This window comes from Tamandua tetradactyla, chromosome X, assembly GCF_023851605.1.
Source record: "Tamandua tetradactyla isolate mTamTet1 chromosome X, mTamTet1.pri, whole genome shotgun sequence".
Taxonomy (NCBI): domain Eukaryota; kingdom Metazoa; phylum Chordata; class Mammalia; order Pilosa; family Myrmecophagidae; genus Tamandua; species Tamandua tetradactyla.
This window is the reverse complement of record NC_135353.1, coordinates 35,107,063-35,134,604: the sequence shown is the minus strand read 5'-3', so window position 1 is coordinate 35,134,604 and position 27,542 is coordinate 35,107,063. Positions and strand designations below refer to the sequence as shown.

Below are 27,542 nucleotides of genomic sequence, written 5' to 3'. Positions count from 1 at the left end.
TCCCAGACAAAACAGGACCATGGACCCATGAAGAGTGTGCAGACTGGATCTAAAATATCCTAGGGAGGGGATCAGGACAAGTTCCAAAATCTTCTCCAACAGCTTCCCAAAGCTGAGCTTTCCTGGACTGCCCAACAAATGCAGCCTTTCAGTTAATTATCCCCTGTAGCAATGAACAATTGCTGTGTCTTTAAATCTCTACTGACTCAATCCTGTTCTGAGAATGTTTGAAACAATGGCTGCAGCTGCCTTTGCCCTTGGCAGGGTTTAAACAATGGCTGCCTTCAGAGCCAAGCCCCCAGCAATCCGAATTAACTAAACAAAAGCCATGATCAGTGATTGGCTGTGCTCATACCTGTACCTATCCCTTTCAGTCAGCAGTGAACAGCCAGGGACTAGGTCTCAAGGCAGCTTACTGGGAGAGTGTGGTATGGGCACTAATAGCCATCCCAGGGAGAGAGCAATTTACTATCTTTACTGTTGTTGGTCAACCTCTTCCTCCCACTCTTTCCTGGGTGCTATATAGTACTCTGGCCCCTGGAATTTCAAAATAATTTTTTTAAACAGTTCCTTTATGTTTAATAGATTTTTTTGTGGAAAGCCTGAGTCCTTGAGCTCCCTACTTTACCATCTTTCCCAGCCACCCTGCCCCAACATAATTTTTAGTCTTAACTTCCATATTTCTCTAGAGTTTTACATTTCCACATTAACCATTCCTTCTTACAATCCTTCTTGGATCTTGGATAGACATGTATATTAACCTTAAATCTCCAAGGTTACAAACTGAAACTCTAAAAACATATAGTATGTATCTCAAACTACCTTGCACTCTAATTCTATGTAGCCTGTTATAAAATAGCACTCCATTACAGCTGCCTAGTACTTAGCTGTTTCAGATTTCACAAAATTAAAGTTTCTCTTTTTTCAGCTTTTACATTTGTTCTGTCACTGAGTTAGCACCAAAAGATCAACCAAACAAAGACTTAATGAAATATTAAATTGAGACAATAGCTATAGGCATATCCATATTCCTCAAATTACCATTATTTCTTTATTTTTAAAGAACACTTATTATTTCCCCCTCAAAACCCAAACTCTCTAGCACAACATTCAAGAGCCTACATAACTTTGACCCATCAAAATCTCCACACAAAGGCAAGCCATGGTGACTCAGTGGCAGAGTTCTGCCATGCTGGAGACCCAGGTTCGGTTTGCCTGCCCATGTCAAAAAAAAAATCTCCACACTTCGTATCTTATGGCATTCTTCTATGCAATCTTTGTACTAAACACCCTTGGCTACTCACTAGTCCTTGAACTTTCACACTGTCCTTTTTTTTTGTATACTGCATGGTGGGGTCACATTTCATTCTTTTTCCATGTGAGTATCCCTTTATTGCAGCACAATTTGTTGAATTTTTGTTTATTTGTTTGGGAAGTGGTTGGGCCAGGAATCGAACCCGGGTCTCCCACATGGCAGGCGAGAATTCTACCACTGAACTACACTCGCACCCCCACTATCCTTCTTTTGTTTATACTGTTCCCTCTTCTCAGAATGCTATTCTTACCAAAATTATAATCATTTTTCAAGGTCCAACTCAAAAACTATCTCTTCCTAAAGTATACCTGACCCTGCCAGTAAAACTTAATTCCTTCCTCTGTGCCTCTATGTTAGTTTGCTTGAAGCACTATTGAACACTTACTACACTTTACTTTCTGATTGTTTACGTGTCTGGATCCCATCCCCAGTAAGCGGGAAGATCCCAGAGGGTAGATATCAGCACTAGTGCATTTCCGTCCACCACAATGACCTCCAAAAATGTTTACTTTAAATGTGGATTACTGGCTACTACTATGATTATTTTAGCTTATGACCAGAGATTTTGGGAAAAAAATATTATTTGTACATTTATTGTATTATTATCAGACAAGGCTGTGGATTCTTTTGCCTGATGTGTTCTAATGACCAATTTCTGAAACACTGGGATTTCAAAAAGAGAAAGAGTTTATTATTAGTTATGTAGTAGGAGAACAGATGGTGTATTGGCCCAAAATCTATCTCCCCAAGTTTAGGGAGTTCAAAGTTTTCATGGATTTAAGCAAGGAGATATGAGGTCATTATGATTTCAAATAGCAAGCTCCAAGGAAAAACAGAAGACACTTTTATCATTATCATTTCAATACTAAAGGTGTAAGCTGAAAGGAAGGGAGACAAGTTATCTTTTCAATAGCAGAGTCTAGCCAACATTATTTACAAATATAAGGGGCTAAAAATAGTTAATGGCTGATTTCAAATTCTTTATTAGCATTAGAGCCTTTTCCCTACAAGTTATTTTAAGAAAATGACTAAGTAAAGAGAGTAACAGCCCTTAAAATAAAAAAAAGGCACAAGGTAAGGGCTTTTACAATCATTTCAGATATCAGTGCAGCTTAATTATAGTTTAGAGATTTCAGGTATTCCCCTCTGTCTACTCCAGTATACCAGAGAGCAAGAAGGAATATCTATATAATCATTCAGTCATCCCTTAAATCCTAATTTCTCAGTTATCATGTATCTGTCTAGAAGAACACTGTTGCCATTTATGCCTTAATGATTTGAGATGGTTGGGTGAATTAATAAGTTATTCTAGAACTTAATTGTAATGAGTGCACCAATGACAGAGGCATTGAAATCACTTATGTCAAAAAGGTTATAATGGCACTAGACAGTAGAGAGTGAAATTCATCTTTTGTTTATGGTATTTTGGAGGGGGGGCACCTCAAGAGTTGATAGCATATAGGAAGAAATTACTTTTCTGTGTTTCCTATTGTTTTGAAAACAAACTATTTTAACTTTGGAAATTTCATTTCATCAGATTATGTATCTATATGCATAGCAATCTAGTTGAGGGGAAAAATCGCCTGCAGATTGAGTATATTACAATGAAGTTCACTTAAAATATACAGAATTTTCCCAACGTAACATTTCAGGTAGCTATGTTATTTGTTTATACACCCAACTCATTCTGTGGGCATAGTTTACAGTAAGAACATATTCAGTAAGCTATTGAAAAATATAAACAGAGAATCAGGACCAGGACAAATACAAATTTTACATATTTATTTGTTGGTTTACCCTTTATAATCTGAACTTCCCACTAGATTATATGCTCATTGAGACCATGTTTTATACCTGTTTCATTCACCACTGTATGTTCAGCACCTGGTACATATTAGGGTTCAATAAATATGTGTCAAATTAATGACTTTAAAAATAACACTATGTAGAACATAAAGCAAAATTATTTGCTGGAATTGAGCCTCAAATTTATATATGACCTTCCTGGCAGCCAATGAAATAAGAAGATAGATATAATTCTTGAAAAGAGGAATTCACACCAGTTTTTTCAGTGAAATAAACCTTTCTCTAGATTCCAGCCATAATAAATTGCTCACATGGAACTTATAGGAGGCCATGGGTGATAGACAAAATGGTATCCTAAACAGTACTCCTACAGAAAATATAAATGGCTTTTCTTTAGCTGTTCTTTGTCACATATTTTCATAGCAGCAGAGGCCAGACCATTATAACACAAGTTGGGTAGAAAGAGTATCTCCTATGTGATACTAAGTAAACAGAGATATCTAGATGCATACTTTTGGGGGGTCTGGCTTGATCCAAACAAAACTTTTATATTTCTTTAGATCCTTTATAATAACAACACAATACTGCCATGTATCATATGATTATTTTCAATTGATTAATCATTTTTCAATATTCAATTGCATTTAGTGAGGCTCACTCTTCTTTCCTATCTGTGTGCTTTTGCTTTTGTTGCTCCTTCTATTTGGAAAGCCTTCTCTACCTTATTTCCATCTGTCAAAATTTAACCTATCACTCAATTTTAAACGAAAATGTTACTTATTTTTTTCAACACTTCCTGGTCTTCTTAACCGGCTGTGATCCTTTGAAACCCCATGGTATAGATTACCTTCTCTATTTTGCATGTATTTTATTCTGCTTTGTATTTAAATCATCTAAAAGTTTTGTCTTCATGGCAGGAATCCTGTCTTGCTCATCTCTATATTGTTCACAGGGCCTACCACCCTACTTTGCACTAACAATGCATTTACAAAATATTCAGTTGAATAACAATAAGCTGGTAATCATGAGATTCAGTTAATCACATTCAATTTATGGCAATGAGGGTCATTCCATAAATCTTGGAGGGGAAAAAAATTATTTTGAAAGTACTAGTGATTGGTATGTTGGATATAATGCAAGAACTATATGAATATGGGAGCTATAATTCACAGGACAAAATCCAGGGGTACACCAGAGTCCTGAATTTAATGCCTGTTTGAAACAATATCATTCCATTTTATTGCTACAAATTATAACCTTGATCCTGACCCTTGCCAGCTGCCGTATTTGGGAGTTGATAGTGCCATCTATATACAAATAAAAGTGCAATGGGAGATGCAATTCATTTTACTCAAACAACAGTTTTGGCATTGGCTTTGGTGAATTAGTTGGCCATATATACTTTTCTTTCCACCGTGACTTCTGAGTTTTTGGAAGAAGTATTGTGTATTATCTCACCAGAGGAAGATTTGTTAGGCTTCGATTTTGACATTGTGTGCAGGGACTTCCAGAAGCCTCTGAGCTGGATGTGCTCAGGATGTTGTTCCCATAGCCAGTACAAGATATCAAGATCTGACCACGGCATTTCACATTCATCCTGTCACCAAGGCCTCTGGATTTCATCCAGTTAGGCTTAATTTTGACATATTTTCTTCGGACTGGTACCAGGTGACTATGTTGTTTCTCTCTATGGCAATTTTAGGTCTCATGTGCAGTATTGAGAGTGGACAGAAGATACTGCTACCTCTGGAGGTAGTGCCAAAGATGAGAAAGAGGAAGGAGGATTGCAGGGTCTGGGGGGGCTCTACTGCTTAAAAAAAAATAGCAGCTTTATTGAGTTATATTTCACATACAAAAAAACCTCACCCTTCTAAAGTATACAGTTCAGAAATCTTTAGTATATTCACAGAGTTATGCAGCTATCACCATGATCTAATTTTAGAACAAGCCCCAATGCTTTGTGATGAATGCTTTTAAGCACAAATGGGACTGGAAAAGAGAGTATTCCATATGAGGCTAGTCCTACTGTAGGAGATACAACTCAAAGCGTAAAAGATCATGAACATCATCATAATGAAAGTGCAACACTGACACTCATCCTGAATTATGCTGTTTTTTATTTGTATTAGTTTGACATATCATCCTCTTTTATAACTGAAAAATGTATTTATGCAGTCCTGATATATTCAGATATTGCAAAATGAATAATTAAAACTACAGAGAAAATAAGCAGAATGCGGCTGCTAAATATAGCAGCTGAAAATTGGATTTGTAATAGGTGCCACCCGCATAGTTTTATACTTATCAAAAAGTATAATATATTGATGGGATAATTTTTCTTTTTTTCTGCTCATCATTCAAAATTACCACATGCATTATTTTTACTAATACACATCATATTCTACTTTTATGTTTAGAATTCTGATTTTGATCTCCAGATAAAAAATACAGAGTTCCTGTGGTTGCTAGGGAACCAATAAATATAATTCTTCAAGAACTTACAACGAAAGGTATAATTATACACTTATTCTGAGGAAAGAAAAAACATCCAAGGACTATTTTTCACTAAAATAAGATTAACTAATGCAATCATTTCTATATGAGAAGTAAAATTAAACAGGAAAATAGCTGTAAGCATGATAATAAGGGAATCATCTAAACTTCCTATTGTTCTCCTAACCCACGCCTTTAAATCTATTCTTTGAGGTGAAACAATCTTGATTTGGCCATGAATACAAAACACATTCTTTTGTTCCTGTTTTCAGTAATATTTCATTTAGCTCCCCGCCAAAATTAGAAACACGGATCTCATTATTGTGGGTTATGAAATTTACTCCTGATAGATTCTCACAGTTGTTATTAATATTTCACTATTATGATTACTGATGGTCTCAGGTTCAGGAGGGAGCTTTTCTGAGATAATCAATCTCCTATCTTTATGAGAAACATTATTCATAAACTTATGTAAAAGGTCTGCTCTTTCATTATAGTATAACCAGCTAACAATATATCAGTGTGTGTTCATTTGACCCTGTGATCACTGGCTTATCTCTATGATGCATTGCAATGGAGTTATTAATTCCATTTCTTTATGACTTTTGTTCTTTTGCTCTGCAGATCAGCCAGAGAGAATGACAGAGAGCCCATTAATAACAATTATCAGCAATTCAGGAGACATGTTGAAAACATTCTTTCAAAAGATGAGAGTTTCCTCTTGAAGAAAAGATAGATGCCACCAATTCCAGGAAAACCATGTCTGTTATTCAGGAACATCAACTCAATGTTAGCAGTTACTGGCCACAGAAATGAGTGCAAGAGAATTAAACAGTATCAGGGGCTCTCTGCTGCAGTTGACAATTTCTTTTTCATAAGCCTTCTGGCAAAATCTCCAACTGTTGCGTTTGCCCCATTCACAAATGTCCTACTTGTTGCATGATTTACCTCTGTTAGACTGCTAGTGAGAGAGAGAAGGGAGTTATGTACACAGACCGCCCCAAAGTGCCAGACTTATAAATACTAATGCTTGCATTCCAACCCTACTAGAACACATTATTCATGCAACTTGGTCTATTTGTCTGAGTTAGAAATGCTTTTAGAATCTCTTCTGATTCAGGGAAGCAGGCTTTGTGTGGAAGTTGGAGATGGTGAAATGACAGCTTTATATTATCATAGTCCTGAAAAGGATGCGCAAAAGATCATCTTGCTCAGAATACCACCTGAAGTCATGCTATCAAACCATTCTGAGCTAAGCATTCCCATCTTTTCTTTTATATCCTTGGACAAGAGGGATGGTGAAATAGGAGTAATCTTGCAGCAAAATAAGGGTGGGATCACACTGGATTCTAGATTCTTCTTTTTCTCTCTGTTTGTTCCTACTACCATCCTGGATCTGGCTTTGTTCGCCTCCTGATGGGATTACTGCAAGAGTCCCCTACCTGGCTTCACCTGCTCTGGCCTCTTATCACCATTATCAGTTATCAGGGCCTTTAGAGGATTTCTTATTATCACCACTCAATAATCTAGAGCAATAGCCCTTCTGGTTCCTAGTATAATTAATTCACTCAAGAACAAGTATTTATTAGACATCTACTATTACCAAGCACCATTCTAGACACTGAGGATAGAATAGGTAACAAAACAGAAAAAAATACCAACTCTAATGGATTTCACATTCTAAGGAAGATAATAAAATAAGAAGCAAAATAAACAAGTAAATATATGATATGTCAAATGGTGGTTCAGGCTATGGATGAGAATAAAAAAGGGAAATGATAACAATTGGTAGGGAAGGGGGATGGAATTATGATTTTTTATCTAACTTCCATTTTTTTTTTCTTTTACATGGGCAGGGACCGGGAATCGAACCCGGGTACTCTGGCATGGCGGGCAATTGCCTGCTGAGCCACCGTGGCCCACCCTCTAACTTCTAATAATTTTTTAACTGCCCTGTGTTTTGTGTTTTTACCTAAATCTTTTTGGAGGGAATTGGGCAGGATACGTAGTATAAATAAATTAATATATTTTTATCCTATTAAATTAATTCTAGCTTCCTCTGCCTGGTGATATCATAGAAGGGGTCCAGTACATTCTGACATTTTATGTGAAGACCCTCCAGATGAAGACATGTCCATAAGGCTCTGGATGCTGGTGACAGAGGAGATAAGAGCTTCTCACACCCTGTTATAAGAGCACCTCACAGGATAAGACTGAAGTTAGGTGGAAGGGACTGAGAATTATGAGCTAAAAGCATGACAATGGCAAAAGAATCATGTTCTCCATTTCCACCCTAGGTGTCAGTGTGTGTTAACCATAAGAACACTTATTTTACACCACATCTTTCCAGAGTATTCAGAAATTTAGACACAGGTGTTCACACACAGCATGTTTCTTGCCCTTTCTTGAGCTATGACCATCCCAAATTAAGGTTAGAGGCAAAAGACAGATACCTGAGGCTTGCTGAGAAGGAAGCCATCCTTCTCTGGGAAGCATGTCAATAACAAGTGCTACAGCAAAAGGAAAAGGTAAACACAAATCTATAAACTGCTTTCCTCTCTCTAATCTGTGCCTCAGGAAAGGATAGGTCACCAAGGAGCCTAGACAGAAGGAACTCCTCATAAACAAACTAAAAGCCAGTGTGAGAAAAAAAAAGCTAGAGCTTGACTTATAGAATCTAAGACTAGCAAACCAATTATGAGAAAGGAATTCACAAATACCTTAAGTCTAGAAGTACATATATATATATATATGCAGATTTCTAGTGAAACTGCATAGAAAATACCTGAATGTATATGGCCTAGAAGATATGGATAAGGAAAAGCACTGCAGAAGAATGTTATTATGCCTAGAATGTATGGTACTGAATGTTTCTGACTGTTGGAGATAGCAGTTCAAAGGAAAGAAAACTAATAGCTGTGATATGCTTGTATTCATTCAAAACTGTGAAATGATTAGGTTGCTTGTAGAGTTTAGAATATGAGAAACTGACCTTATATTTCTTCAGTACAGGAGAAAATTAATAAATATCAATTGATCAAGGGCAATAAAGACTCCATTTATACCCAATACAAGCCAGGGAAACTTTCTTTGGAATAATAAATTACTACAATTTGGTTGCTTAAAACAACAGAAATTTATTCTCTCATAATTCCAGAGGCCAGAAGTTCAAAATCAAGTTGTCAACGGGGGTATCCTTCTGAAGGCTCTAAGAGAGAATCTGTTTCATGCTATGGCAGTTTGAACCTATTAAGTACCCCAGAAAAGCCATGTCCTTTAACCCTCATTCAATATTGCTGGGTAGAATCTTTTATTGTTTCCATGGAGATATGACCCATCCAATTGTGGGTGGTAACTTTTGCTTAGATGGTTTCCATGGAGATGTGTCTCCACCCTTTCAAGGTGGGGTTGCTTACTGGAGCCCTTTAAGAGGGAACCATTTTGGGAACTGCTTTAGATCTACAGAATTGACAGAGCTAACAGAATGGACAGAGGCTCAGGAAAGCCATTGAAGAAGCTGGAGAGAAAGCTAGCAAACGTTGCTATGTGCCTTTCCACCTGAGAGAGAAATCCCAAACATGATCAGCCGTCTTGAACCAAGGTATCTGCCCCTGTATGCCTTAAATTCGGCATTTTTATAACCTTGCCTTAGTTTGGACATTTTCATGGCCTTAGAACTCTAAACTTGCAACTTAATAAATTCCCCTTTTTAAAAGCCATTCCGTTTCTTGTGCATTGCATTCCGGCAGCTTGCAAACTAGAACACATCCCTCTTTCCTATCTTCTGGTTGCTGCTGGTAATCATTAGCCTTCCTTGACTTGAAGTTGCACAACTCCAATCTCTGCCATCTTCACATGGTCTCCTCCTCTATGTGTCTCTATGTCTCAAATCACCCTCTCCTTTCTCTTGTAAGGATAGCAGTCATTGGATTTATGGCCCACCCTATATTCTGGATGATCCCATTTCAAGATCCATAGCTTAATTACATATACAAAGACCCTATTTCCAAATAAGGGCATAATCACAGGTGGGTGTGGAGTGGGGTTATGTCCTGGACAAATATTTTGGAGAAATACAATTCAATCCACTTTTCTTAGAAGGGAGAAGGTAAACTTCCAAATGCTATTCAGGATGGGAAGTTCAACAGCTGAATTTACTCCTCAACAAAGAATGAGACATCCCTCGTCTAGGGGGAATTCCTTTTTTCTTAGGGAATTGACCCTCCCAAGGTTTTCTTAGAAGAGGAGAGATCCTAACACTGAAAATACAATTTATCAAGCTATCTGGCCCTCTAAAGCTGTTGCATCTGCATCCTGCTCCATCCTTCTGAGATCTACACAATGCATACTTTTTTCACAAGGCTTTTTATGCTAAAATAACTCAAAGTTCCTCGAGTGAAGTGATCATAATAAATGGTTTTCTAGCTACTGAAGACTATACCAAGCGTTTTCCAGCTAAAGGATTATATTGCACATTTTTTCTATCTATCCAGCTATCAGTGGTGTTATTAGCATATTAAAAGAAAACTAAGGTGCTTAGACAATGAGCCCAATAATATGCCTACTGTCTGGGCAAAGCTGTCTGGCACATAGTAGGTGTTCAATAAACATTTATTGACACTCTGCATAAAACACAGATAACTGTGTTTAAGCCTATGTTCATGGTGTAGTTTTCAGAGTGGGGCACCAGGGAGCCCAGAGCTGTAAATCAGATTTTTCAGGCAGGGTGGATGATCAAGTTCAGAAAAGTTGCACCCATTAGCAAACAACTTTTCTCCCATGGCCTAGTATGAAGAAAAACACAGTTAAAGATGTCAATGACTGCATACAGGAACCAATAAAAAAGAATAGTGCTTTTTTGCTATCAAGCTTTGGAAACCTCAGAAATATAGTACAAGTTATAGTTTATCTTGGAATGTGGCAGGAAGCCAGGTACAGATTTGCATTGCTACTGGAAATAAGTTTCCTTCACACCACATTTCATATTGTCAAGACATACGTATTTCCCCCACTGCCAGGGATATGTGTGATCGATGAGCCCAACACACGCACATACATTTCTCTCTAGGGAAAATGTATTAAAGGAAAATAGCCAATTGTCCTCATGTTTCCTATTTACAATAAAGCCTTAAAAAATGCATTGTCTTTTCAAACAGAATGGCTATGATAGAATACAAAGCTAAATAGCCCATTAGGCCTTTCCTATAACATGATATGGCATAAAACAAAACATTTTCTATTCTGTATGCTGCAAGTCTTAAATGGAAGAGAAATTCTACAGAGACCCATATCAAATACCTGTCGCTTTCTCTCAAGTACAAATAACATTAATGAAGAAGACCTAATCTTCTCTTCCTAATTATATAGTTTATGGGATTGCTCTTTTTACAGCTTCTGTGTAAGTAAAAATGTGTAAAAAATTAAATGAGTTCAAGTTGACCTGGTGGAGAAAATTAGCAGCATGATATTGAAAAGCATCCTTAATTATTACTCAGGTTGCTTTGTAAGGATACAGGCTTGTCTTTTGAAATGCTTACAGATCAGATTGCGCCTGACTAAAAATAGTCACTAATCAATAACTAGAAGGTAACAAAATGTAATCAAATGTTTCTGTGCCCCAAAAACCTGTGTGTGGGGGGAGAGGTGGGGATTTGATTGAGCCCTTCAGATCCTGCAGTGAAAGTGCTATAATGAAACAAATTATCCTACCTTTGAGCAATAAACTGGATGGCTGACACCTTAACTTGCCTATTTCTAGGTGTGTGCCTCTCCTTAGCAATTAACCATGATAGTTTTATTATGGTCCATGGAACAGCTAATCAATAGGGTGGGATGCTAGTTACAGTCCATAGATGATTCTGTGTGCCTGCATAATGCCTACAATTTTGTTCCCAGCTGTTCAGTCTAATTCATTTATAGCTCTTTATGGCTCATGGTCAGAAAAATCTTCTATTTACAGCTCATTCATCATTCTTAACATTTTCACAAATCCAAACCAAATGGCTCTGAGGGTGGGAAATAAATCCAGGCTTACCCAGTCCCCTTTGCTTTCTCAGCACATCAACCTTCCTTCCTTTGAAAGGCTAAAAAACCGTATTTCATTACACTCCAAATTTACATTAAACTATTTTCACCTGTCCCATGACATTATGCTACTAGAAATGTAAAAGGTGAATTTGTAATTTTACTTTCTCTTCTGCTTTACGGGGATCCATGTGGATCGAAATGACTGTCTTAGTTCTTTGAAATGGGGTAAGGTGGGGGATGGATGGGTGAAAGTCAACAACCAGTTGTGAACATTGCCACAATGCTAATGGAATACTAGACTAAAGAAAGAATATCAGCTAAGAGTATCACCAATATTGTTATCAACAAACTCTCCTAAAAGTAGCCAGTCCAACTTTTCTCAGTTTTTTCAGATAGAGTACTGTCACACTGCTATACTTATGTGCATCATTACTGACCCATGAGTCATGGGAATATTCAAATCCGTGTCTTTTGAAATTAGTGATACCAAAGCCTGTGGACAAATGTTGAGAAAAAGTAAGACAAATTTTGTCTTAATTGGGAGAAAGAGATACGTAATCCTACAACACCAAGGTGTCAATTCCTTGTATTAAAAAAACACCAGGAATACTTTTTTTTTTCCCTTGGGCAGGCACCGGAAACTGAACCCAGGTCTTCAGCATGGCAGGCGAGAACTCTGCCTGCTGAGCCACCATGGCCCACCCCAGGAATACACTTTTAGTCGAAGTTAAGTTTACTAAGTGTATTGCTTCATTGCAATGATTAAAACAGCCCATCATGGAGAAACATAGGGCATCTCTGTGACAGGATGGTAGGAGGAGTTTATTATCTGATTTGGGCTTGTGTTAGCTAATTCTTGGAAAGGTTCAAATAAGCACAGTTTTGCTCTAAATTAGGTGCTTTCAGGAAGTGGGGATAATTCTATGATTGGGTATCTTAATTTTTACGTAAGAGACAAAAGAAATGCAGTGGGGCTAAAGCTGTAATCGGTAAAGAAGCAGCAGTCACTCGTATTCACCAGGATGGGGGATGTTTTAGTCATTTTTGAAAGTGTTCTTGTTCAGTTTGTGCTAAAACAAGATTACAAAGTGGTCTTGCTTTTTCTTCACTCTCTCATGGTCACAGAGTAATCTTGTCTGATTTTGGGAATCTGAGAAATTGTTTATGCTCAACATAACACCATGGTCTAACTGTGAGTGCCTGGACAACTTTTAACAAACTGCAGTTAAGGACCACTTTTTTTCGGTCTCACAGGTTTGTTTTATTTGGGGGGGGGGGGGAAGGGAGCTATCATGAAATCTCATAAACAATGATAAAGTTCCTCCATGTCAAAAAAAGTTATGCACCAAAGTACCTGGTATCAAGTACATTTCATGCTTTCTGGAAGAATCTTGGCCTGTTTTCATCATTCTTAAAAAATTGACACAGATATTTCTAGTTATTATAACTTTGGTTTCTCAGGACTTTTTTCTGACTGATGATAGGAGCTTCTATTTTTCTTGGTTTATTTTCTTGCAGAACTAAGCCAAAAAGTAAAAATGTAAAGAATAAAAAGATACATATTAAAAGGAACTCTCATTTTGAGGTTGAGAGAGTGGAGAGTTTATTGATTTTTCACATACTTATTCTACTATTCTACTCCAAAGAAATCCATACACTGCTAAATATTTTTGAAATGCACACATCACTCCTTACTAAGTCTATAGCAATGAGGATGATATGGACACATAAAGGTAAGTATTACAGGGGAAAATATTGAAAAATAATATACTGCAGGTACATCAATCTCAAAAGTCTGGTACAGACTCAGAATGGTGCATAAAGAAATTGATAAACAAGTGGAAAAATATGAATAAGCATAGGCTGTAGAAATAATAATGACTAGTCATTAGGAATAAAAAATAACCAAAGGAGTAGAAACTGACAGTATGTAAGCTTAGAGATGGAATGGGTGATTGGAGTTCTAGTGCATAAGAGCTTTGTTTTGGGCAGTGCAAGTGGGGTGCTAAAGACATTACGCTAAGAATTTGTTAAGTATGAGTAGTAAAATTTCAAGGTAAATCACTAATACAATAGAACTAGAGTATACAACTTCCAAACAGGCAAAAGGGACAAAAGAAGACTTAAAAACAAGACAAAACAAAACAAAACCCCGTCGATCCAAAAGAAAAGCAAAACAGAAGGAGAAATAAGAAATATAGAACATATGGGACAAATAAAAGACTTACAATAAGATGGAACAAATGAATCCAAAGTGAACAGTAATCACTATAAATGTAAGAGGCCTAATACAGTGTATTTAAACGAAGTATTTTAGGAAAACAAAATAATTGTGAGAAACATTCTTGTTTTCCTCAGAAATTTATTCTAGATATATCACTAAGCTGTTTATATTAGACTCCTGTTTTATTTTATTTTATTTCTTTAGTAGAGAAGTTGTGGGTTTACAGAACAATTAGGCATATAATACAGAATTCCCATATACCGTCCTACTATTAACACCTTGCATTGGTAAGGAATATTTGTTATAAAAGATGATAGCACATTTTTATAACTAGACCATTAACTATAGTCCATGGTTTAAATTAGGGTTCACTGTGTAGTAGTTCCACGTATTTTTTTTTTTGTAACTTTTTTTTTTGCATGGACAGGCACCAGCAATCAAACCAAGGTCTCTGGCATGGCATGCAAGAACACTGCCTGCTGAGCCACCATGGCCCACCATATATTTTTTAAGTAAGTTTTTAATTCTGTTACCATTTGTAAAACCTAACATTTCCCCGTTAAGTTACACTCAGATACATATTTCAGTGCTGCTAATTACATTCACAATGTAATTAGCTACCATCACCACCATTCATTACCAAAACATCTGTCATTCCCAAAAGAAAGAAACCCTATAGGTTTTAAGCCATAATTTCCCATTCCTTATCCCTACCCATCCCCTGATAAACTAAATTCTGGATTCTGACTCTATGAGTTTGCTTATTCTAATTATTTCAAATTAGTGAGAGCATGCAATATTCGTCTTTTTGTGTCTGGCTTATTTCACTCAACATGGTCTCTTTAAGGTCCATCCGTTGTCACATGTATCAGGACCTCATTACTTAAACAGCTGAATAATTTTCCATTATATTTGTATACCACATTTTATTTATCCATTAATCAAGTGAGAGAAAGTTGAGTTGTGAATAATACTGCTATGAACATCGCTGGGAGGGTCATATGGTTGTATTATACTTAGCTGTTTGAGGAGCTGCCAAACGTCTACGTTGTCTGCACCATTGCCACTGACCATGAATGAGTATTCCTATTACTCTGCATCTTCTCTGACACCTGTTATTCTCTAGCTTTTCTTTTAAATAGAAGCCATTCTAATGGTTGTGAAATGGTATCTCATTGTGGTTTTAATTTGCATTTCGCTGATGGCAAATGGTGGCCATTTGCATATCTTCTTTGAAGAGAGGTCTGTTGAAGTCTTTTACCCATTTTTTATTTGAATTGCTTCTGTTTTTGTTTTTAGGTTGAAAGATGCCTTTATATATTGTGAATACTAAACCTTTATCAGATACATGGTTTCCACATATTTTCTCCAATTGTGTAGGTTGTCATTTTACTTTGATGATGAATGACATTGAGATGTAAAAATATCTTTTACTTTGGTGTTTCCATTTACTTTTTCCTTTTGTTGCTTGAAGCTTTGGGTATAAAGTGTAACAAACATTGGCTAAAACAAGGTCCTTAAGATACTTTCCTAGATTTTCTTCTAGATGTTGATAGTTCTGGCTCTTTAAATTTAGGTTTTTGATCCATTCTGAATTGGTTTTTTAATTAGGTGTTAGGTAGGGGTCTTCATTCTTCTTTTTTGTTACTTTTTTCCCTGCATCATTTGTTGAGGGGACTATTTTTTCCCAATTGAGTGAACTTTGTCCCCTTGTCAAAAATCTGTTGGTCATCAATATGGAGATTGGTTTCTGAGCTCTCATTTTGATTCCATTGGTCTACATGACATTCTTTTGCCAGTATCCTGAGGTATTGACTACTGTGGCTTTGTAATAAGTTTTAAGATCAGGAAGTGTGTGTACTCCAACTTCTATTTTTCTTTTTAAAGATGACTTTAATTATTCAGAGCCCCTTACCCTTCCATATAATTTGATGATTAGCTTTTCCAATTCTACAAAGAAAGTTGTTGGAATTTTGTTTGGGATTGCATTTAATCTATAAATTGCTTTGGGTAGGACTGTCTTCTTAACAATATGTAGTCTTCCAATTCATGAATGTCTTTCCATTTTTTTAGGTCTTTGATTTCTTTTAGCAATCTTTTGTAATTTTCTGCATTTAAATCTTTTACAACTTTGTTAGATTTATTCCTAGATATTTGATTCTTTTAGCATTTATTGTGAATGATTTTTCCCTTGGTTTCTACTGATTGTTCATTGCTTCTGTTTAAAAACATTACTGACTTTTGGGTATTGACCTTCTACCCTGCCACTTTGCTGAATTCATTAGCTCTAGGAGTTTTGTTCTGGAGTTTTCAGTATTTTCTGCATATAGGATCATAACACCTGCAAATAAGCAAAGTTTTATTTCTTCCTCTCAAATTTGGTTGCCTTATATTTCTTTTTCTTGTCTAATTGCTCTGGCAAGAACCTCCAATACAATGTTGAATAGCAGTGGTTACAACAGGCATCTTGTCTTATTCCTGATTTTAGGGGGAAAGCTTTTAAATGGTTCCTGACTTACTCACTTGTCAGGGTAATGAGCTCTATAGTTTTCCCCCTGCTCTGGGAGTAAGGTTTTCCTTTCATTTATCATAAAATGGCCTTTGTACACTCAAGAGGAGTCTGGAGGTGGCAAATAATTACTTGATTTGCCTTCAGAACTGTTCCATGATTTATATAGTCTTCAATTGTATTACCTCTTAGCTTTGCCCTTCTCAGAGTGAAATGGTCTCATCTATGTGGTCTGGTCAGAGACTTAGACACCCAGTCTCACCCCATATAATTATGGAAGCATGGAAATAATTCAGATATTGAATCTTTGATATAAGATTCAAGTACAAAAATTGAAGCCTCATCATTTTCAGGAACAAATATTACTTCAGTGACAGTGAAGATTACAACCATTAAAAACATAAATAAGTAAAACATAGTCAGACTAATGTCCAATACAATTTCCTCTAGAAAACTATTTTCTACCCTTTTTTGACCTAAGAACAAGCTCAGGAAATTTTTAAAAATATTTTGTGTTCTTTCTGCATGGTAATAAGGAACTATTTTAAATAAAAATGCTGTATTTAGATCAGTACAATATTATACATTTTATTATACAATTTATAATATAATGTTTAATTACAATAACATAATAAATAAGGACTGATAATTTATTTATGTGATTTTAGTGTAATGTCAACCTATAAATTCCGAAATGATATATTGATTTTGGGACCAAATATTTTTAAAAATTAAACTCGAAATGTTGCTGAATGTTATAGCATCATAAATAGGCAAGAAGTAATATTTTGAGTTCTAGCATTTTGTGTTTAAAGAAAAACAGATCTATTTTTATAATTTTGCTGCTCTAGCTCTAAATGACAATCTAAGAAAAAAGGTTTAGGCATTTTATTCACCAGCTTTTCTCCCCCAAATAGCTTATTATTTTATTCCAGACGAAAGAAAAACACAAAATTGATATTCATTTTCTATTTTCTCTTTTGTGCATTAATCTGCCTTTAAGAAAACAATTAATATGTTGAACAAGATGAGGCCAACTTATGAATCTAGTACAAAGCAACTTAAGGTACATGCCTGCAGTATTAATATTTTTTCACTCACTTTGTTGGCCTGTTAAAATTTAACATTAGGGCGGGCCGCGGTGGCTCAGCGGGCAAAGTGCTTGCCTGCTATGCCGGAGGACCTCGGTTCGATTCCCGGCCCCAGCCCATGTAACAAAAAACGGAAAAACAAAATACAATAAAACAAGAAAATGTTTAAAGATGTTTCCCTTTCTTCCTTCCTTCCTTCCTTCTATCCTTCCTTCCTTCTCTCTGTCTTTAAAAAAAAAAAAAAAAAAAAATTTAACATTAATGTTCTTAATGCTTCCTGCCTTAAACTAACAATTTACCAGGGTAAAAAAATTCTGTGAATATAGGATTATGAAAAGAAATAACTAAATCTGTAAAATGTTCATAACTATCTTGGGAGTATGCAATGTTTGAGCTTAATGATTACCAGCATTAGGATATGAACATGCCCATCTGATTATTTACTTATCACCACATGCTCATTCAATGTGCACTAAGTGCCTCTCAAATGGATCTATATTAAGGGAAAAATGTTTTTAAATAGTGTTTCTTGTTAATTGGATACTGAACAGATGCCAGTTGTTTCTGCCTTTAAAACATGGTTCCTTTCCAGGAATACACTGGCCAAAATGGGTATTCAATACCCTGCAGTTAAAAAATATTGTCCTAGTCTAGAACAACTGGCTTAAAGGAAAATTAAAATATATCCATTTGAATATTTTTTCAGTGAAACTTTACTTAGAAAAAGCACAGATAAAGAGGCATGTTTAATGAAATGAAAGAAAGAAATAAGAAATGGGATGAACCTGAACAGGATCACAAAGATGAATTACAATGTAAGGATTTGGAGAGAAAATGTGCAGGGTGTGGCCATAATATACTGAGACTAAGTTGCAGCAAACAGGAGTGGTATTGCTTTCAAAGTGGTCAGATTAAGAGGCTATAGACTTATTTTAATGAAAGTCACTTGAAATACTGGTTTAGAAATCTGTTTAGCGAAGAGATCTCAGTGCCATTTTATAAGCACACAAGACAAGTAGTCTTTTTTTCCAATGCTTTATTCCCCAAACTTGTCCCTCATAAGTGGCATTTATTCAGCTTAACCATTCACATTATTTACAAAACTTTCTTTTAAATGGCTTTTGTTTCTTTTGAAAACTTAAATCTACCTTTAAAGAGTGAAACTTTGTCACAAAGGAGATTTAAAAGATTAAGTGGTAGTGTTAGAAGGAATTCCTGAAGCAGAGTTTCAGTAGCATTGAGAGCTCTGGCGACCTCATTATAACATGAATTAGTACAGAAAAGAATTCAAGTTAAATACAACAACATTCAATTGGTCATAACAGCTTCAGCATGTTTGTAAAATAAGTCGAACTAATTATTCATTTGTAGTCATACCTCATATAATGCAGGGCCATTATTTTTACATTGTGTCATTTTGTTAGATTCTAAACATATGCTTCTTGTTACTAGGCAAGGGATCTTAGCTCATCTAAATTTGGAAATTTGTAAGTTACAAAACTTCTACCATATCCAGCTTCTCTAATAAAGACTAAACCTCAAACAAAAAGTATAGGGAATCAAAGTGTGTCTTCCTCATCTTCGTACATCTTTTTCAGTGCAATGGAAAAGAAACAATCAAGTTCCATGCTTTTGGCCACTACAGAGAACATTTTCTCGTACAGTTGGAAGTGAGACCATCTTCAGGCTTTATGCAATGGGGAGTATGCCACCCAGACCCAGCCCTCTGCACAGCCACAGTAATGTGACAAGCAAGCAAGTAGATACCACTGAAAAAAAAAACACCTTCTTTTCCCTTTTTAAATGCACTGAAAATAGAATATGTGGCTCCCAAAAGAGTCTGAAAGATATGTTTGCACATAAAAAGTATTAGGCATGTCACTTACAAATCAGCAATAGCCCTCAGATTGCCCAGTTGCTAAAAATGTAGCAAGTAAGAAGATTGCATATTAAAAGAGAAAGATTGGTTTTGCTGGGGGAAAGCAAAATACATGTTTTCCTAGAATAGTCTTTAGTAGAAACAAAGCACCATATCCATAACCAAGAATCTCCTTGAGCAATCAAAGCCCTCCTGACGATACTCTGGCTGAAAAAGTAAGTGCATGTTGCAGGGAAGTGTATACCTCACTTTTAAAAGAAACAGCTTATAGGTCAGAGAGATCCAAGAATGAAAATGGTCCCATACATCTAGAATGTCATGCTATTCCTTATATATAAAAACCTGACCCAGTGCTTGACATAGAGTAAGCATTTAATACATGGTAGCTAATAATTTTTAAGCTACATGCTTTCATAAAGATAGAATCCAGTATTTCCTAAGGTAACAAGAGATTACTTTATAAGAAGTCAGTCATTGTCTGTCTCTGTCTCTATCACACACATGCACACACACTCACACACACATTCATCAACAAGGAGCAGAGCAGGAAGAGGAGAGGCCAACAGATCATGAAGTCATAAATATGGATATTAATGCAAGAGAATAGTGCAACTTATCTTTCCCATCTAGCCATAAATTTACTTTTTGAACTACAGCAGCCTCAACTCACAAGGGATTACCATGATTTATAGAAACAAAAAAATATTTAACATGGCTTTACTTTTCATTAAGCAGTGCAGAAAAAATAAAGAAAAGATAGCAAGAGGAAAGAAATTAAATAAATGAAGAATCAAAGTATCAAGAACTTTAAAAATGAGATGAATCTTGGGAGAAAGCAGGAAGGGAAGAGCACAGGACTAGACGTCAGAAGACCTGGGGTATAGTCCAATCCCTGTCACTCATTAGTGTTTGATTTTGCGTAAGCACTGAATCTTTCTGAGACTACACATCTCTATTTGTAAACAAAGAAAAAAAAATCTTTGTCTAGCATAATTATTTGGATTATGCTGAAAATCAAATGAGATAAAGGATAGCAAAGTGGTTGGCCAAATATAAACTGCTGCAAAATGAAGGTGGTTAATACGATTGTGTTTACGAATGAGTTTCATAAATATTGTTGACTAATTCTTGATTTATAAGGACATAAATGGTGATAAGTAGAAGTAGATGGCTCAGAAAATAAGACAGATATAGTAACAACATAAAGAAGGAAGACTTTTATGTAACAATGTGGCGCCACTATCCATGATCCCCTTAGAAATCTCCAAACTCCAGCACCTTGCAGTTAGGGACTCAAATCTATTAATGTTATATTGGTACACATATCCTCCAAATTTAAGGACTATAATCTATGTGTTAAAATATCTGTACCTGCTTTTCTGCAGTAAATATAATATAAAGGCTATCAAACCTTTGTAGGATGTGCCATTTACCTAGCATTGGTTATCCTTAATATATTCGAACCTGTCGTTAGAAGAGAGTACCCCATGTGATGAAAAAGAATTAGAGATACTACATGGCACTGGATGTGTCTTGGAAAGATCACCATCTATCCTGAGGCTCACAATGAGCTGAGGCAGGGCAATAAAATGCTCAAGGGACCCTGGATGATCCCATCACAGGAGGTGGTAATTTGCACCTAAGTATGCCCTTTCTTGCCTTCCTATGTTTTAACTTCATGCGTTGTGAATACCACATTGCCACCTTCTTCCTTTTCAATTTCCCTCACAAATTTCATATGCCATTATCCTTTTTTTATGAGAAACTCCTTCTATGAAATGCTGAGCTATAATCACCTTCCCATTTCTATGCCTCCTTTCTGGCACATGAAATGTCTACTATCAATTCACCCTCATTCATTTCTGCAGTTTCTCCTTTTTGCTTTAGCTGCTCATTTTCTATGCCATCTCCCACTCTCATTTATATTGGAATTCCCTTTCCTTTTCACTAAATTTGACTTTATTTATTTTAGTGACCTCAAAGCCCTTCTTTCTGACATCCATGATTCTGAACTATTTGTGCCTTTTAAATATACATAATTTTGAAAGCTTTCCTCAGATACTTAACTCTTTTGAAAAAAAATGCCTAAGTTTAAAAAAGCCTAATATTGACTGACTATTATGAACATAGATATCCTAAATAATGCATAAAATGTCCTAGCTCAAGTATTGGAGAATTCAAGCTTGAGTGTAGAGAAAGTTGCCATCATCTGTAGGATCAATATAGAACCTACTGACTTTCCAAAAATAACCCAGTTACTACAGTTCTAATTTTAGCCATAACATCATTATTACTGAGTGTACTTAGACATGACCATGTACTGCTCCCCAAATGGCTCTTCCAGGTAAAGAAGCAGCCAACTATGCCACTATCCAGAGACATAACACAAAACCTCTGCCACTGAAATACCATCTATGTTGAGTTTTAATTTCCTGTTCCCTGTAAATATTGTTATTTTTCAAACATACAGATCTCATTTTTGCCTTATGGGATGAGATTTTCCATTTACTCTCTTGGCTAATGGCAGACGTTAACTGAAGCCTTAAGGTTCACTCTTAAGAAATCTTTATATCATTCAGTAGAAGGTTCAATAAATAAATTATTGAGCCCCACTAGGGTAGCAATTCAGAATTGTCATCCTCTACGCACAATCTGACCTTCCAAAGAAATTACACAAATATCTTGATGGATTCAGTTTCATTTATATTACATCTGTTTATGGAATCATTTCTTACCTCAAAATTAGTATGACATTTTTATAGTAACTACATGTAAACCACATGATAGCATACACCTCTTTTACTGATTGTTTATTCTGGTAATTTAGCATTCATAATATACTAACCTAAGAACTGCACCAAATAAATACTAGATGCTCATGATTGGGGAATAGGTTCAGTTGAGAATCAGAGAATCAGGAATAAGATTTGATATCAAAGGATAATAAGGGAAAACACTAAAACAATTTGACTTTTGCCACCAGCAAGAGGATTAGGTAATTTGGATCAAACCTCTTATTGCAACTAATTTAAAATATGTATACAATTTTAAAAACATCTTCTTGAAAATGTTAAAGGGCTACCAGGGAAGAGAGAAGATATTGGAACAAGATATGAGAGAATAAGGAAATCTAGAGAGGTCAGACTCATATGAGACCACCTTTACATAAAGGCATTTGACAATCTGGAAGAGATGGCTAAAAGGATGAGCAATACATTTGACAGCATTGCAAGACTTGAGTTACAAAAGTTAAGAGGTCAAGGATTGTAAAGTATGAAATCCCTGGTAAATTATATTGTTTTGGACCTTGAAGCGTTGTACCTTAAAAACGTGGATCAGAAGTAAACCAGTCTTCACAGTGACTGAAGGCCAGTTTTGAGCCATTTTAGGTATCCTAGATTAAGGTGGTTTCAAATTACTAGTTTACCCAGATGCATAACAGGAAGATAAGGACATACACATTTAAGAAAGAAATTTCTAGTCCTCACATTTGCTCTCAAAATATGATTTTTTTAAAATAAAATGTTCAGGACTCCTTAAAGAAATGGCTGATTCTACCACTGAGGCAGGAAACATACAAGTTGAGCTAGGAGCATCTTAAAATAGGAATATATTAAAGCGACACAAAAGCCAACTGGAGGAGCTACCATTGGCCAAAGCAACGACAATTTGAGAAACAATATAAATCACATAGTATTAGATTGTAACATAAAATATAAAGTAAATGTCCATGAGTTCATACTAGTATAAATAAACAAGTCAATAAATAAATGAGGAAGAAAGGACAAATCTCCTTTGCAGAAGAATTCCAAATCATTTATGTACATACTCCTCCCCACAAAGAGGTGGAGTATAACTCCTTACTCCTTAATTTTGGGCTGCACTTAGTGACTTCCATCCAAAGACTACAGTACAGAAATGGAAAAAAAGAAGTAACTTTATAATGGAGTAATCTAATAATAACTCACCCAGGTGATCAAGGTTAACATCAACAATAATTTTCATTCTGATAATATATCCCCTTGATATGATGTGATAAAAAAGGCACTTTAACCTTGCAATCTTCCTTCCAAAAACACATAGCCTCAGTCTCATCAGGAAAAAAACATCAAACAACTCCTAATTGAGGGACATGCTCTAAAATACATGAGTAGTACTCCTCAAAACTCTTAAGGTCATCAAAAACAAGGAGTCTGAAAAACTGTTAGAGCAAGAGGAACTTAAGGAGACTTGGCAGCTAAGTGTAATGTGGTATCCTGGATGGGATCTTGGAACAGAAAAAAAAAACATTAGACAGAACAAAGGAAATTGTATAAATTATGGACTTTAGTTTATTAATAATACATTGTCATTAATTGTGACAAATGTACCATACTAACTTAAGATGTAAATAATGGGTGAAAACTGGTTGTGGGGTATATCAAGACTCTTTGCAATTCTTCTGCTAATCTACAATCTATTCTAAAATTTTAAAAAAAAGTTCATTAGAGCATACAAATTTCAGCAAATTATCAAAGATAGCCAAGCACATTAAAAATGTCAACACGAGAAAGAAACAGTGCAAACCAGAGACAGAAAAATAGAACAAGAATTAAAGATAGTGAGATTAGAAGGCATAGCTATAACACAATAGGCTCATATTCTTATGGAGATAAAAGCTGGGATCTAAAATTTTAACAAGGAATTTGCCATAATATTTACTTGATATAAAAATAACACAACATATTTGAAAATGAACCAAATATGAATTCTAAAACTAAAATATGTAATAACCAAATTTACAAATACAATAGTTGGGCTTAACAGCTGAAAATAAATTAAAGAAATAGAAAATAGGTTACACAAGAAAATTCTATTCTGGATCAGACAAATAGACAAAAATAGTTGAAAATAAATAAGAAAATATAAGAAACACGAAGATACATTAAGAAAATCCAATATATGTGGAACTGGAATCTCAGAAAGAAAGGCAAGAAAGAAGTAGTATTTGTGGAAACAAAAGCTGCAAACTTTCCATAATTGATGAAAGATATCAATCTATACATTTGTGTATCCTAATGAATCCCAAGCAAAATAAATAAAAGAAATCCACAACACATCATTATGAAATTGAAGATAAACAAAGACACAAAGAAAACCTTTAAATCAGCAAGAAGAAAAAAAAATGTTCCTTCAAAGGACCAACTTAACTTGACAGAAGATTCTCAAGGACAACAGCAGAAAACAAAAGACAATGGAAAGGTAGCTGCAATGTGTTTGGGAGGATCTGGTGGAGGGGAATTTCAACCTAGATTCCTAAACCCAGCAAAAATATCTTTAACTATGAATATAAAATAATGCCATTCTCAGAGAGGCAAAATCTAAGAGAATACACCACCAACAGATCCATACTAAAGGAAATTTGAAAGGGTATTCTTTCAACTGAAGGAAAATAATCCTAGAGAGAAGAATAAAAATGCAGGAAGAAAAGAAAAACAAAGAAAACTGTTAATATGTGAGTGAATCTTAAAGAATATTGTTTGCATGAAAATAATATCATCTAGTGGGGATTATTTTTAATTTATGTATGTATAAATATAAAGCTAAAAAGATAATGAAGATATATGTCAAAAATAAGGTACGTCAGGAATGGGAAAATGGATTAAAATGTTCTTGGATCTTTGCATTTTCTGGGAGAAGAATGAAACTACCAATTAATTTAGACTTTAATAAATCAAGGATGAATGTTTTAATTTCTAGGTTAATTACAATAGAATAACAAAAGTGTATATAACTACCAGGGGAAAAATAGAAATAAAAAATTAACAAACTCCTAGAGTCAGAATCTAGAATATAGGTTGCCAGGGGACAGCGTGGGGGCAGGGAATGAGGAGTTAATATTTAAATTGCATAAGTACAGGAGTTTTAATTTGGGTTGATCATAAAGTTTTGGAAATGGAGAATAGTGATGGTGAGGTAACACTGAATCATATATGTAAATGTGGTAAAAGTGGAAAAATTTAGGTTGTATATATGTTACTAGAATAGAAATAAAAAAAAAACATAGGAATGTACAGCAAAACAAAAAACCCTATTGTAAATGATGGACTATAGTTAATAGTCCAACAATAAAACTATTCTTTCATGAATTGTACAAATGTACCACACAAATGCAAGATGCTAATCATAGGATGGTATACAGGAACTCTTGTATTTTTATTCATGATTTCTCTGTAAACCTATAAGTTCTCTAAACTGAAAAGAAAAAATCAGTCAATCTAAGCTAGTGTAAGAAAGAGATAAAGTGGAAAATAAGGCAGGCAAAAAAGCAAATAAAAGGCACAGTTAGATGGTAGATTTAAGCCAACAGTTGTTACATTGACTATAAATGAACTCAACATTTCAATGAAAAGAAAAAGACTCACAGACTAGATCTAAAAAACCAATAGTCTGTATACAAGACCCATATATTAAACATAAGGATACAGAATGGTTGAAAGTAAAGTGATTGAAAAAAATACTGTTCCAACAACAATCAATCAAAAGTGCTATCACTTTATTAACATCAGCCAAAATAGATACTGACGCAAAAAGTATTATTAGCAATAAAACTCATTCACAATCACAAATGATATAACAATTTGAAACCGTGCCACCTGGTGGCATGGGCTTATAAAAAGCAAAAGTAGAATAACTCAGGTAATTCACACACACAAATATACACGTGTGCCAGAAATCCAAACAACCAATAGAAATTTTATAAAGCTCAACCTCAACACTAGTCAAGGAAATTAAAATGAAAATTACAATTAGTTACTGTTGTTAAATACCCACCAAAACAGCTAAGAAAATAAATTTTAAAAAATGAAAATAAAAATATTGATGAAGATGAGGAATAGCACGAAATCTCATATGTTGTTACTGGGAGTGTAAATCAGTACAAACACTTTGGAAAACCATTTGGCATTATCTTAAATTTGATCAGATATATATTTCATTATAAAGATGTAATATTTTATCATCCAAACAGGGATATTTTTGAGAGTGAAATGGGGTACTATAAATAATAACACTAGGACAACAGGTGTAAATGAGGACTGAGTCAATGAAATCAGGATATAAAGTTTCCCTGCCCATGATCCCATACTTCTGACTATTAGGTATATATCTAACAGAAATGCATGAACATATACACCAGGAGTATTATGCAATACCTAAAAGCTGGAACTAATACAGATATCTATCACCAACAAAAGAATATGGTATAGGCACACACACACACACACACACCACAAATGAAACAAACTTCTTCTACATGCAACAATATGGATGAATCTCATACACATAATATTGAGCAAAAGAAGCCAGACACAAATGAATACATTTCATATGGTTTCATTTATATAGAGTTAGAAAATAGGCAACACTATAGGGTTGAGAAATAGAAACTGAGCTGGCAAAACTAAAGTAAGGAAGTGATGACCATAGATATCAGAATAATGGTCCCCTATAAGGAGGAATGAGGGATGAAAACTTGGAAGGGGGCACAGGATGGGGTTGTAGAGAGCAAGAGAGTTATCAATCTCCTCATCTGTATGGTGGTTACATGTGAGGGTTAATTTGGTGAAAATTCATGAGGTTTATATTTTGTTCAGTGTACTATTTTATAGGTTTATTATATTTCAGAACAGAAGAGGTTTAAATAAAAAGAAAATACCAGGTGCTGAATGAGGAAGTACCAAGAAGTAACTTACAGAGCGAATCAGGTTTTGGTACTGGTATACTCCGTTTTCAATCTAAACAAAGAAGGCTTCTTGAGCACCAGCAATATCTTGGCTCAACTTTTGCTTAAAATGCAATTGCAAAACAAACAAATAAAAAAAATTTGGAAGGCAAGAAGCCCACTTGAAGGATGTACGTTGTGAAACTGAATTAAATATTATACTGGGGACTGAGAACCCCACTACAAGGTTATTCACCTAAAAAATATATTAAAATAACCCATTTATAGTATAACCTGGTCCCACAGCATGGAAATTCATGACTATCCTAGAATGGTGTGCACGGATTTCATGTGTAAGACATGGTTGTGCTTTGCCCATCTTTCTGAATAAATAGTAACCAACCTTAATCTTTTCAATGGGATACTGATGAACAAGATAAACCAAAGGAATGCAAAAGATCAACTCTTCTCTTTCATATTTCCACCTCCATCAGCT

General features: G+C 35.2%; 1 long non-coding RNA gene across 1 annotated transcript in view; it reads right to left on the bottom strand.

Annotated features, from left to right (window-relative positions):
* Positions 1-27,542, bottom strand: part of LOC143671424 (uncharacterized) — a 279,501-nt gene that overhangs the window by 239,289 nt on the left and 12,670 nt on the right. The window contains exon 3 of the long non-coding RNA XR_013169554.1: positions 12,079-12,134. This is a non-coding gene — a long non-coding RNA (uncharacterized LOC143671424). The remainder of the gene's footprint in view (positions 1-12,078; positions 12,135-27,542) is intronic.